The 12,140-nt window shown below is 44.9% G+C and overlaps 1 long non-coding RNA gene across 2 annotated transcripts in view; it reads left to right on the top strand.

Moving 5' to 3' along the window:
* The first annotated feature begins 541 nt into the window (after positions 1 to 541).
* LOC104846310 (uncharacterized) overlaps positions 542 to 12,140 on the top strand; it is a 28,892-nt gene continuing 17,293 nt past the window's right edge. Inside the window, exons 1-3 of one of the 2 annotated variants that reach the window (XR_775853.3) lie at positions 542 to 636; positions 1,909 to 2,035; positions 3,891 to 3,983. This is a non-coding gene — a long non-coding RNA (uncharacterized LOC104846310). The remainder of the gene's footprint in view (positions 637 to 1,908; positions 2,036 to 3,890; positions 3,984 to 12,140) is intronic. The other variant, XR_010319823.1, reaches the window with a different exon arrangement.

Raw genomic sequence — 12,140 nt, 5'->3', positions numbered from 1 at the left:
CTAATATTCCAGGCCTGCCTCCCTGAAATAACTCTGACATTCCTTACCTGGCATTTGTAGATGTTCTTAGATCACTGCAGGGTTGCTATGAGTGGGAATCAACTGGACAGCAGTGGGTTTGGTTTTTGGCTTTTGGTCTATATCATTCAGTCACATGATTGTAGATGGTCTCTTAGATTTCTGCCACAGATGGGTCACTGCTTTGCATGGTATGTGATTTTTGCATGCTCACCCTCAGAGGGCTAGCTTATCTCCAGGAACCCTGGGAACACCTCACTGTGAATGGATAATATTCCTCTGCTGTCTCTTCATGAAGCCAACAAAGCTATTGACAACAGGAACATGCTTTTTTCCACCACACTACGCAGACTTCCGCCGATCGCCTGGGTCCCTGTCTAGTTGCTCTAATTAGAACGCTCTGTTAGGTGAGGTTCTGAAGGGCACAGGTGTTTTGCTTTCATCGAAAGATGAAGGCGGGGACAGCTGAGAGGAGGCGTTTCCGGTGTCTGGAGCAGCCAGCGCTTCGCGGTTGCCGTAGAAACCTACGTCAAGATGGCGACCGTGACGACTTTTCAATAGAGACAGACCAGGGCTAGTAGGAGGGCCGCTGCAGGCGTTTGGGCCTCAGTGTAGGAGGTGGGTGCCGTCGCCCTGGGTGTGGGGAGACGTGGGGCCCCAGAACCAAAAGACCTCTTTCCAGCTTTGGGACTCGGTGCCCCGCTGTCTCGTCAGGGAGAGAGACGGGCTGTCGTGGTCCCACCCGACCGGAGGGAGCGCGGTGTCCTGTTCCAGGGGTGTCGTGGAGGTGTTTCCATCCACAGGCAGGGGCGATGAGAGAGGGTCTTGGGTGGAGAGAGAGAGGGGTAGAGACCATGTGTGCGTCTCTGCAGCTGGGGAGAGAAGCCTGTGTGTGAGCGCGCGCGTCGCTGCAGCTACCAGGAGTGTTTGTGAGGAATACTTGAGGTAGTTAATGTGTATCAGGTCGGTGACAGTGAGTTCCTAGCCCAAATTAGGAACCAAGTCAGGCTTGTTGCTTGTTTTTCCTGGGTTTACGTGGCCTACGTGGGTATCATGGGGGCTCCATGACTGCTCTGGGATTTGGTGCGGACTGAGCCTCCATATATGATTCTTGCCTGAACCACTTATTATTATGTCAGGTGTTGCTTGTCTAATCTTTTCTAAATTTATTAATTAGCACTTGACTGTAGAGTAGAGCTTTCCCTTCTCCCTTATCTGTTTATGTATTTATTTATATCAGTAAGACTCATAGGTTCCTGTTTTGCTCAAAAGTTTACCACTTATTAGTATCATTATTTATTTTGATGCTTATTTTGCCCCCAGAGTGGCCAGTGGAAGCCCTTTCAAGCTGGTTTCTGTGACCATTTGACACCTCCCTAGCATTCTTTGAGGGCGTACTTTGCTCTGTGAGCCTATTTCCCCATATGTAAGGAAAGTAATGATGCCTGCCCTGGAGCATTGCTTTGAGGATTTGAAGAGAAAAAGTCTGAAAATAAAACCCCACAGCACGTGGCATCCGTGGGCCTCAGCACATGTTGGCTCCCCATTCCACCTTTTCCTCCTTTGTTGTGTGAATGCCGTGCTTCTGACGTTGGCATAATAGCAGAGCTAGCAGAGAGCATAGATGGAAATGTACTAGCAAGCAGGGATAAACCCACATTGCACTGTGTGTGAGCTTCAGTGTCACTGCTGTGTGCCGGAGGGGGCTGTCCGATGGAGCTGGGGAAGAGGAAAAGCCTCCTGCACGGCTTCCAGTTCACTGAGTGGGGATAGGCCAAGAGAGCCATCACCCCTGCCCCTTCCGTTTCATGTGCTTTCCTGTCTCTTGCTTTTCTCTCTTATTTCATGGGCTTTCTTATCCTCTTCCTCTCCCTCCTAATGTAACATCAGCGAAAAGGGTGGACTCTCAGCTCAGAAAGGTGCTGACAGAGAAGAACCATGTGTGATGTTGAGTCTGCTAGACAAATTACTGGAGCAAGAGTGAAGAGATCAGGGTCCTATCACTGGGACACTTTAGGTAAGTCACTACCCTTCCACCAGCCTCTTCTGTACCATGTGACAACAATACCCTGTCCTCCCAACCACCCAGGAATATTTTGGAATTTAAGCTTGATCTCATGTGGGAAAGCCATCCATGGTCTTAGGTGGGCATAAAGGACCAGTGTACTTTCGAGTAATTATATGAACAGAGACCCTCCAGATATTGTAGAACTCTGCATGGTAGAAATTGAAGTTAATAGTACACAAACGTCAGTTGTTTAGATCAAGATTTTTCCAAATGTGGTCCATGGACCACTTCATCACAATACTCAGCAGTGCTTGTTAAAATTACAGCTTTGTCGGCCCACCCTAGCTCTGCTGAACCAAAAATAGGGAGGTGGGCAGGAGGTGTCTACATACTGAATAATTTCTCTAGTTGGTTCTGGTACTCTTCCAAGTATGAAAAGCACTTAAATGTTTGAATTCATTGATGTCTCATATCGTCAATTGCTCCTGCCACTCAGCTTTAAATATGTCTGTCTACCCACATGTGTCAGATAGGTAACACTTCCCTCATTTCAGTAATATTAATTCAGTACTTTGTAGGTGAGGCACTATTGTAGTCTCTGGGGACACAGCGCAGTCAACGAGTTAGCCAGGGTCCCTGAGCTTCCCTTCCAGTCTGGGAAACTCTAAGCAGGTAAAACGATAAGCAGGGTATGAGTGCTCTGAAGACAATGAACATGTAAACAGTAGAAAGTGACAAGGGCAGGGATTATTATTGATGAGGTTGTCAGTAAAGATGTCTCAGGAAGGGACACTTGGGCTGAGTCCTGAGCGACAAGAAGAAGCCAACCACGGGAAGGCCTTCTTGTCAGTAGCCTTGAGATGTGAGAGCCCCTGTTGTCCAGGAGTAGTCAGAAAGTGTGTATGGCTGGAGCCCGGCAAACCAGGTGTAGACTGGTAGGACAAGAGGTGGAAAGGGCAGACAGGAGCCGGGTCTTTTGGGCCGTGTAAGGAGTCTGGGTTTTATTGTGGGTGTGGCAGGCTTAGAGTATGGGAGTGACATGATCTGATTCATGTTCTCAGGTTACTCTGGCTGCTGTGTGGAGAATGGAGCGGAGAGGGACAAGATAGAGTATGGGGACTGACCATTAGGAGGCTATTGCAGAAGTCCGGGGAGGGACGATGGTGGATTGGATAAGCGCTTCAGCATTATGGAGATGGAGGTGGGCCTAGACGGGGCAAGTTTTGTAGGTAGAGCAGGCAGGACTTGCAGTGGCTGTGGGTGTGGACTGTGTGAGGCTAAGGCAGAATCAAGAACAATCACTCGGTTTTTTGTTTGAACGTGTGGATAGACGGTGTTGCTGTTTTCTAAGACAAGTTGTCTCAAGTGTGTTTGAAACCTCAAAGTAATCGGGTCATCAAACAGTGGTTATATTGAAGATTAGTAATTTTAAAAATGCATCAGTTGATGAATAGGACTGTATGGATTATAGATTTTATTATCATTTTATCGATGAGACAGTTGAGTTACTATAAAGTGAAGTATTCAAAGCCACACAGTTTGTAAGTGGCAGAGTAGGGCCTGAACTCAGGATGTCTCCAGTACCCCTACTTCTAGCGAGTCCACTTAGGAAAAAGAAAAAGACATTTGTTGAATGATGGCAGCTCATGGTGGTTGAGGTTAGGCAGGAACCATATCTCTCTGGGTGGAAACTATGCCTCAGTAGTGATTTTGCCATGCAGCAGAGGGTGTTTATGTAAGTAAAACAAAAAGTTAATAATTTTAAAAACAAAAAGGTAGTGATTATCACTGTTACTATTCGTTAGATGACTTGGGTGTTAAAATCATTCCCTGGACTTCCATGGTGTACTACTTTCCCTTTTAGGAGCTCGGAGCGCTTTTTCAGATGGGAATCCCACTGCCCTGTTCCCGAGGCATTGCTGCTTAGGAGCAGGGCTACTCTGCGCCCCTTGGACAGGTGAGGCCTGATGAGATCAGGTGACTTTCCCAGAGTTCCCTAGACTTACTGGGCTAGGCTTGGCACTGGGGCCCACATAGGTCTCCATAGTGTTAGCTTGTGATCCTATGTGTAGTAAATCACTTTTTAAGGACTCAAGAGAAATATGGTTCTCAAAGTTAACCTAAGGTAACATAAACAAAAACAAGAAAACAGATCAGCTGCCACTGAGTCGATTCCAACTCATAGTGACCGTATAGGACAATGTAGAGCTGCCCCCGTAGGGTTTCTAAGGAGTGGCTGGTGGATTCCAACCGCTGACCTTTTTGGTTAGCAGCTGAGTTCTTAACTACTGTGCCAGAGCAGAGGGGAACACTAAAGACCTTAAAATAAAAGGAAATAGGGTTTCTATTTTCTTCTCCTGCTCCAAACTCTGTTTCGAGATTATAAGAAAAATTCCGGAATCCTACAGCATGTAGTCTTTTGTGTCTGGCTTCTTACATTCAACATATAATGTGTTTTTTGGTTGGGGTTTGGTTGTTGTCTATACTTTTAAGTAGTTCGTTCTCATTGGTGTTTAATATTGTTGAATCATATGGATATTTTACAGTGTATTTATCCATTATGAATTGCACATTGGTTAAAGTGAGCAGGTGCTAATCAAAAAGGTCAATGTTTGGAATTCACCAGCTGCTCCGAGGGAGAAAGATATGACATTCTGCTTCTGTAAAGATTACAGCCTTCAACTGGACTAAACCAAAAGCTAAGAAGTTTCCTGAATGCAACCAAATACTTCAAAGGCCAGCGTAGCAGGGGCAGGGGTCTGGGGACCATGGTTTCAGGGGACATCTAGGTCAGTTGTCATAACAAAGTGTATTAAGAAAATGTTCTGCCTCCCACTTTGATGAGTTGTATCTGGGGTCTTTAAAGCTAGCAGGGGGCCATCTAACATGCATTAATTGGTCTCAACCCACCTGGAGCAAAGGAGAATGAAGGACACCAAAGACACAAAGAAAATATAAGCCCAAGAGACAGAAAGGGCCATATAAACCAGAGACTTCATCAGCCTGAGACCGAAGAACTAGATGGTGCCCGGCTACCACCAGTGACTGCCCTGACAGGGAACACAACAGAGAGTCCTTGATGGAGCAGGAGAAAAGTGGGGTGCAGACCTCACATTCTCATAAAAATACCAGACTTAATGGTCTGACTGAGACTGTTTTGGAGGTAGAGCAGGCAGGACCTGCAGTCGCTGGGAATGTGGGCTGTGTGAGGCTAAGGCAAAGTCAAGGATCACCCTGTAGCATTTTGTTCAGATATGTGGATAGATGGTGATACTGTTTTCTGAAATAAGTTGTTTCAAGTGTGTTTGAAACCTCAAGGTAATTAGGTCATCAAGCAGTGGTTATAGTGAAGATTAGTGGTTTTAGAAATGCATCAGTTGATGAATAGGACTCAGTCAACTCTTAAGCTTTCTTAAAGACACATGCAACTCAAATGCGTACATTCTCAACTGTTATTTCAACAGGTATCCCTTGAACCAATACCACATTGTTTTGATTAGTATGTTGTTGTCAGATGCCATTGAGTTGGTTCTGACTCATAGCAACCCCGTGTACAACAGAATGAAACACTGCCCAGTCCTGCGCCATCCTCACGATTGTTGCTGTGTTTGAGCCCATTGTTGCAGTCACTGTGTCAATCCATCTTGTTCAGGGTCTTCCACTTTTTCGCTGACCCTCCACTGTACCGAGCATGATGTCCTTCCTCAGGGACTGGTCCATCCTGATAACATGTCCAAAGTACATGAGACAAAGTCTTGCCGTCCTTACTTCTAAGGAGCGTTCTGGCTCTACTACTTCCAAGACAGATTTGTTTGTTCTTTTGGCAGTCTATAAAGTATATTCAATATTCTTCTTCAACACTGTAATTCAAAGGCATCAATTCTTCTTCAGTCTTCCTTACTCATCGTGCAGCTTTCACATACATACGTGGCAAATGAAAACACCAAGGCTTGGGTCAGGTGCACCTTAGTCCTTAAAATGACATCTTTGCTTTTTAACACTTCAAAGAGGTCTTTTGCAGCAGATTTGCCCAATGCAACGCATTTAATTTCCTGACTGCTGCTTCTATGGGCATTGATTGTGGATCCAAGTAAAATGAAATATTTTACGACTTCGATATTTTCTCCCTTTGTCATGATGTTGCTTATTGGTCCACACACAAAAAAAAAAAAACCCAAATCCACTGCCATCGAGTTGCTTCCAACTCATAGCGACCCTATAGGACAGAGTAGAACTGTGCCATAGGGTTTCCAAGGAGCAGCTGGTGGATTTGAACTGCTGACCTTTTGGTTAGCAGCCAAGCTCTTAACCACTCTGCCACCGGGGCTCCACATATTGGTCCAGTTGTGAGGATTTTTGTTTTCATTATTTTGAGGTACGATCCATACTGAAGACTGTGATTTTTGATCTTCATCAGTAGTTGCTTCAAGTCCTCTTCACTTTCAGCAAGCAAGGTTGTGTCATCTGCATATCACAAAGTTGTTTCAAGTGTGTTTGAAACTTTCTCAAGGTCATTAGGTCATCAAGCAGTGGCTATAGTGAAGATTAGTGGTTTTAAAAATGCATCAGTTGATGAACAGGATTCAGTCATGAGAGTATTAAGCTTTCTTAAAGACATGTGCAACTCAAATCTATTAATTCTCAACTTGTTAAAAATAGCAGGTATCCTTGGACCAATACCACGCTATTTTGATTACTATAGCTTTGTCGTATGTTTTGAAATTGGGAAATGTGAGTCTTCCTACTTTGTTTTTCTTTTTCAATTGTTTTGGCTATCCAGGGCCTTTTACAATTCCATATGAATTTGAAATTGGCTATTCCATTTCTGCAAAGAAGGCTGTTGGAAGTTTGATAAGGATGGCGTTGAAACTATGGATCGCTCCACCTTGTAGGAATCACCTCTGGACTGATGATGATTTTCTCCCCTCCTCCTGAAGTTAGAGAACTTCAGGTACTACCATTATACAAAAGGGTTGCTGGTTTTTATGCTTCTCTATTTTAAGCTTTTTGATAGAATGAATATGTGATTTACGGTAGTGTCATAACCTGGCTAACTTCAGGGGGAGGAATGAGAATCACCATCAGCCCAAGGTGATTCCTGTGAGGTAGAGGTCAGACATACCTCCACTCTCCAACCTTTTTACCAATTCCGACACCAGCCGTCCTCCCCATAGCACTCTTTGTTTCTCTACTGGGTTCAATAATTCATAGCACTGACCGTACAGAACTCACAGACTATACTCAAGATTATGTGGTTTATTAGGGAAGTAACAGGCTACAACTTGAGATCATGATCAACTTGGAAGTAACAGAAACAACTCAGGGGACAGGATATAGTTCGTCAATGAGGACAGCTTCCAACCAAGACAGCTCTCAGCTCCTTCTCGACTGTGCCCCCAGGCAGGCCACACTTCCTGGACCTCTGCTGCTGGGCTACGTTCAGGCCTGGCCTCTGCAGGCTAACCCCCACTTGGGCAAGCACAACAGCTCTTCTGGCTCTGTTGTTAAGTGCCCGGAAGTACCCCACTCTACCTGTAAGCCTCTTACTCGAAGGTGCTCAGCTCTCCATGGGTTGGCAAGCTCACTACAGCTGCCGTACTCCGTGGGCCAGGAAGCCCACCACAGCCATCTTGCGTCAGTCTCCTGGTTCTTGCCACTTGTGCTGTCTTGTACTACCTCAAGCTGTCTTGCACCATCTCATGCTATCTCCAGTGTTACAGCTGCATCGAGGAGGTTCTCAGCATAGGGACCCTGGATCCAAAGGATGCACTCTGCTCCTGGCTCTTTTTCTTGATGGTAGGGAGGTCCCCCTCAACCTCTGTGGGATTGGCTCTTTTAAGCCTAGCAGGATGGCAACACTGACCAATCCCCTAGGTAGGCCACAGTCATCTAGTTTGCATAGTAATCAGCCAATCCTCGCAAGAGTTTTATGCACCTTATTTGCATAGTAAACTGTCCAATCCCTTTGCAAGATTGTGGCCTAGCAAATCATCTGAGCAGAACTATAAACCCAGGGCCAGAAAGGCCATATATAAAGAGAAACTCATTGCACAGCAGGATATCAGTACTTGGTGAGACATATTAGTTGCAAATATTTTTCCCAGTGCCTTTTTAATTGGCTATCATGTGTTTTGCCGTGCAAAGTTATTTTTATTTTTATGTTGTTAAATTTATCAATCTGTTTTAATTATGCTCCTGGATTTTGAGTCATAGTTAGGGAAGTGTCTTAGTCATCTTGTGCTGCTATAACAGAAATATCGCAAGTGGATAGCTTTAACAAAGACAAGTTTATTTTCTCAAAGTCGAGTAGGCTACAAATCCAAATTCAGGGCGTCAGCTCCAGGGGAAGGCTTTCTCTCTCTGTCAGCTCTTCCTCACAAGGAGGAAGGTCCTTGTGATGCATCAGTCTTTCCCTAGTCTGGGAGCATCTCAGTGCAGGAACGTCAGGTCCAAAGGGCACACTCTGCTCCCAGCACTGCTTTCTTGGTGGTATAAGGTCCCCCTGACTTTCTGCTCCCTTCTCCCTTTTATATCTCAAGAGATTGCTTCAAGACACAATCCAGTCTTATAGGTTGAGTCCTGCCTCACTAACACAACTAATGCCCATCTTCCCTCATTAACATCATAGAGGCAGGATTTACAACATGCTGGAAAATCACACAATACTGGGAATTATGGCCCAGCCCAATTGATACATACATTTTTAGGGGGACATAATTCAATCCATGACATTCCACCTTTTGGCCCCCCCCCAAAATCATATCTTTGCAGCATGCAAAGCATATTCACTGCGTCATATCATAGCGAAAGTCTTAACTCCGAGTCCAAAGTCCAAAAATTTCTGTTCATCTGTGAAATCTAGAATAGAAATTATCTGCTTCCAAAGGTATAATGGCAGAACAGGCACAAGCTGACATTCCTATGACAAATGAGAGAAACTGAAGGAAAAACAGCCACCAGGCAAGTCCACAGCACACAATACATTAGCCCTCAACACTTGAAAATAATCCTCTGTTCTCTGAAACAATTTACACAATGTCCCGGCCCTCCTGACTCTAGGTATTGGCCACACTCTCCAGATTCTGAGTGGAGGCTCCTCGGCCCTGGGCTTCAGCTCCACCTTCCAGGGCACTGGGACAGCAACTCTGCTCCCTCGGCTTTAGATGCACCATTCTGCTAGTCCATCTGAGTGGTGACTTCACCCTTAGAAACACCAGAGGCCATGACTCCACCCTTTGAAACCCCTGAGGTCATGGCCATACCTTTTGAGACTGAGGCAGCTCAGCTTCTTGTGTTCCTTGTCTTTCCAGCTTCTGGTTCCTGGTTTCTTGGCCTCTCGGGCCTTGGCCCTTAGGCCGCATGCCCAAATCTGCCCTGCTGGGGCAAGTATTCCAAAGCTTAGTAGCTCCACCGATAAGTGTCCGGAGGCACCCCATTCTACCAGGTAGCCTACTGTGCACAGGCACTCAGCCCTCTTGCTCCATGGGTCAGCTCCAGCGCTGTCTGCACAGGTCTCCTGGTTCTGTTGCTGCGAGTTCATTGCTGCTGCTGCTTCACTGCTGCTGCCAGTCCTCTGCTGCTGTTTCTCACCATCTATCTGCGCCTTCTCCGGTGTTAACAGTTCTCACTTCCTTCTGAGTCTTCTATCCATTCACAATTTCAAAACTGCTTCCACATTTTTTTTTCCACATTTTAGGTATCTGTTAGGGCAGCACCCCACTCTCTTGGTACCAAATTCTGTCTTAGTTACCTAGTGCTGCTATAACAGAAATACCACAAGTGGATGGCTTTAACAGAGAAATTTATTTCTTCACAGTGAAGTAGGCTAAAAGTCCAAATTCAGGGTGTCGGCTCCAGGGAAGGCTTTCTCTGTTGGCCTTCTCACCAATCTTACCCAGACTAGGAGCTTCTCAGTTGCAGGGACCCCAGGTCCAAAGGGCGCGTTCTGCTCCTGGTGCTACTTTCTTGGTGGTATGAGGTTCCCCTGTCTCTCTGCTCACTTCTTTTATATCTCGAGAGATTGCCTCAAGACACAATCCGATCTTGTAGACTGTTCTGCCTCACTAACACAACTGCCGCCCATCCTCCCTCATTAATGTCATAGAGGCAGGATTTACAACGTATTGGAAAATCACACAATACTGGGAATCATGCCCCAGCCAAATTGATACACACATTTTTGGGGGGACATAATTCAATCCATGACATTAGGAATTAGTATTCAGGACACATTTTTATACCAATATGTTTAAAAGTATTAGGGTAAGAGTGCTATTTGTCATGGGACTCAACAGTTTCTGCCCAATGGTCAAGAAGGCACTCAGGGGTTACAGGAGAGCAGGAGAGCCAATATCACAATTTGACCATGAGCTCTTCCGATGTCTAGGCTAAGACTTACGATAACAGAATCCAGTTCTGCATCCTTGACTCAAGAGTTCTCAAAAAAAAAAAAAGCTGTTGACCCTTTGGTCTTATATTTATACATATACATATACATATACATATACATATACATATACATATACATATACATATACATATACATATACATATACATATACATATACATATACATATACATATACATATACATATATAAATGTACTTAAATACCTTGCTCAAGGGTGACAATCTTTACTATTTGAGCTAAACTCTTACTTAGTTTAAAGGTGACTTCAAGGGATGCTTTCAATTCAAGATCTGAAGAGAAACTCAGTGCCATAGTCTTAGGGACTCTTCCAGCCTCAATAGGTCCAGTAAGTCTGGATTCTTTAAGAATTTGAAGTTCTGTTCCATATTTTCCTCCCTTTGAATCAGGATTCATCTATTGCGTTCCCGATCAACACATTCAGTAGTGGTAGCAGGGCACCATGTAGTTCTTCTGGTCTCAAGGTGGAGGAGGCAGTGGTTCATGTAGACAGTCTTGTAGTCCAGTTCCTTCTCTGATTCTTGGGTTTCCTTCTTTCTTTGTTGTTCCAAACAAATAAAAACCAATAGTTATATCTTAGATGGCCACTCATTAGCTTAAAAAAAATTTTTTTTATTGTACTTTAGGTGAAGGTTTACAGAACAAACTAGCGTCTCATTAAACAATTAGTACACATTATTTTGTGACATTGGTTACCAACCCCATGACATGTCAACACTGTCCCCTTCTCGATCTTGGATTCCCTGTTACCAACTTTCCTGTCCCTTCCTGCCTTCTAGTCCTTGCCCCTGAGTTGGTGTGCCATTTTAGTCTCATTTTGTTTTATGGGCCTGTCCAGTCTTTGGCTGAAGGGTGAGCCTCATGAATGACCTCATTACTGAGCTAAAAGAGTGTCTGGGGGCCATACTCTTGGGGTTTCTCCAGTCTCTGTCAGGCCAGTAAGCCTGGTGTTTTTTTGTTAGAGTTCTGTTGTACATTTTTCTCCAGCTCTGTCCAGGATCCTCTGTTGGGATCCCTGTCAGATCTGTCAGTGGTAGTAGCTGGGCACCATTTAGTTGTGCTGGACTCAGTCTGGTAGAGGCTGTGGTAGTTGTGGTCCATTAATCCTTTGGACTAATCTTTCCCTTGTGTCTTTGGTTTTCTTTATTCTCCCTTGCTCCAAATGGGTGAGACCAGTGGAGTATCTTAGATGGCCACTCACAAGCTTTTAAGACCCCGGATGCTACTCACCACAGTAGAACGTAGAACATTTTCTTTATGAACTATGTTATGCCAATTGAGGTAGATGTTCCCTGAGACCATGGTCCCCACAGTCCTCAGCCCAGTAATTCAGTCCCTCAGGGAGTTTCGATGTGTCTATAGAGCCTCCATGACCTTGTCTTGTACAAGTTGTGCGGACTTTCCCAGTTGCTCATAAGCTTTTAAGACCCCAGACAGTACTCACCACCCTAGGAGGTAGAACATAAACTTTAAAAACTATATTATGCCTATTGACTGGATTGTCCCACAAGATCACATCCCTAAGCCAAACCAAGAGAACTAATCCCGTGAGGTTATTGCTATGTCTAATTAGTATCAGCACCTGTAGCCCTCCTCCCCCTTTTTTGGTGGTGGTTATTGTGGCGAAACCATACACAACCAAGCATTTGCCCATTCATCCCTTTTCCCTATATATGGCTTATTGAC

This window comes from Loxodonta africana, chromosome X, assembly GCF_030014295.1.
Source record: "Loxodonta africana isolate mLoxAfr1 chromosome X, mLoxAfr1.hap2, whole genome shotgun sequence".
In the NCBI taxonomy this organism is placed as follows: Eukaryota; Metazoa; Chordata; class Mammalia; order Proboscidea; family Elephantidae; genus Loxodonta; species Loxodonta africana.
Note: the sequence above shows the minus strand (reverse complement) of the source record. Positions and strands in the feature narration are given on the sequence as shown.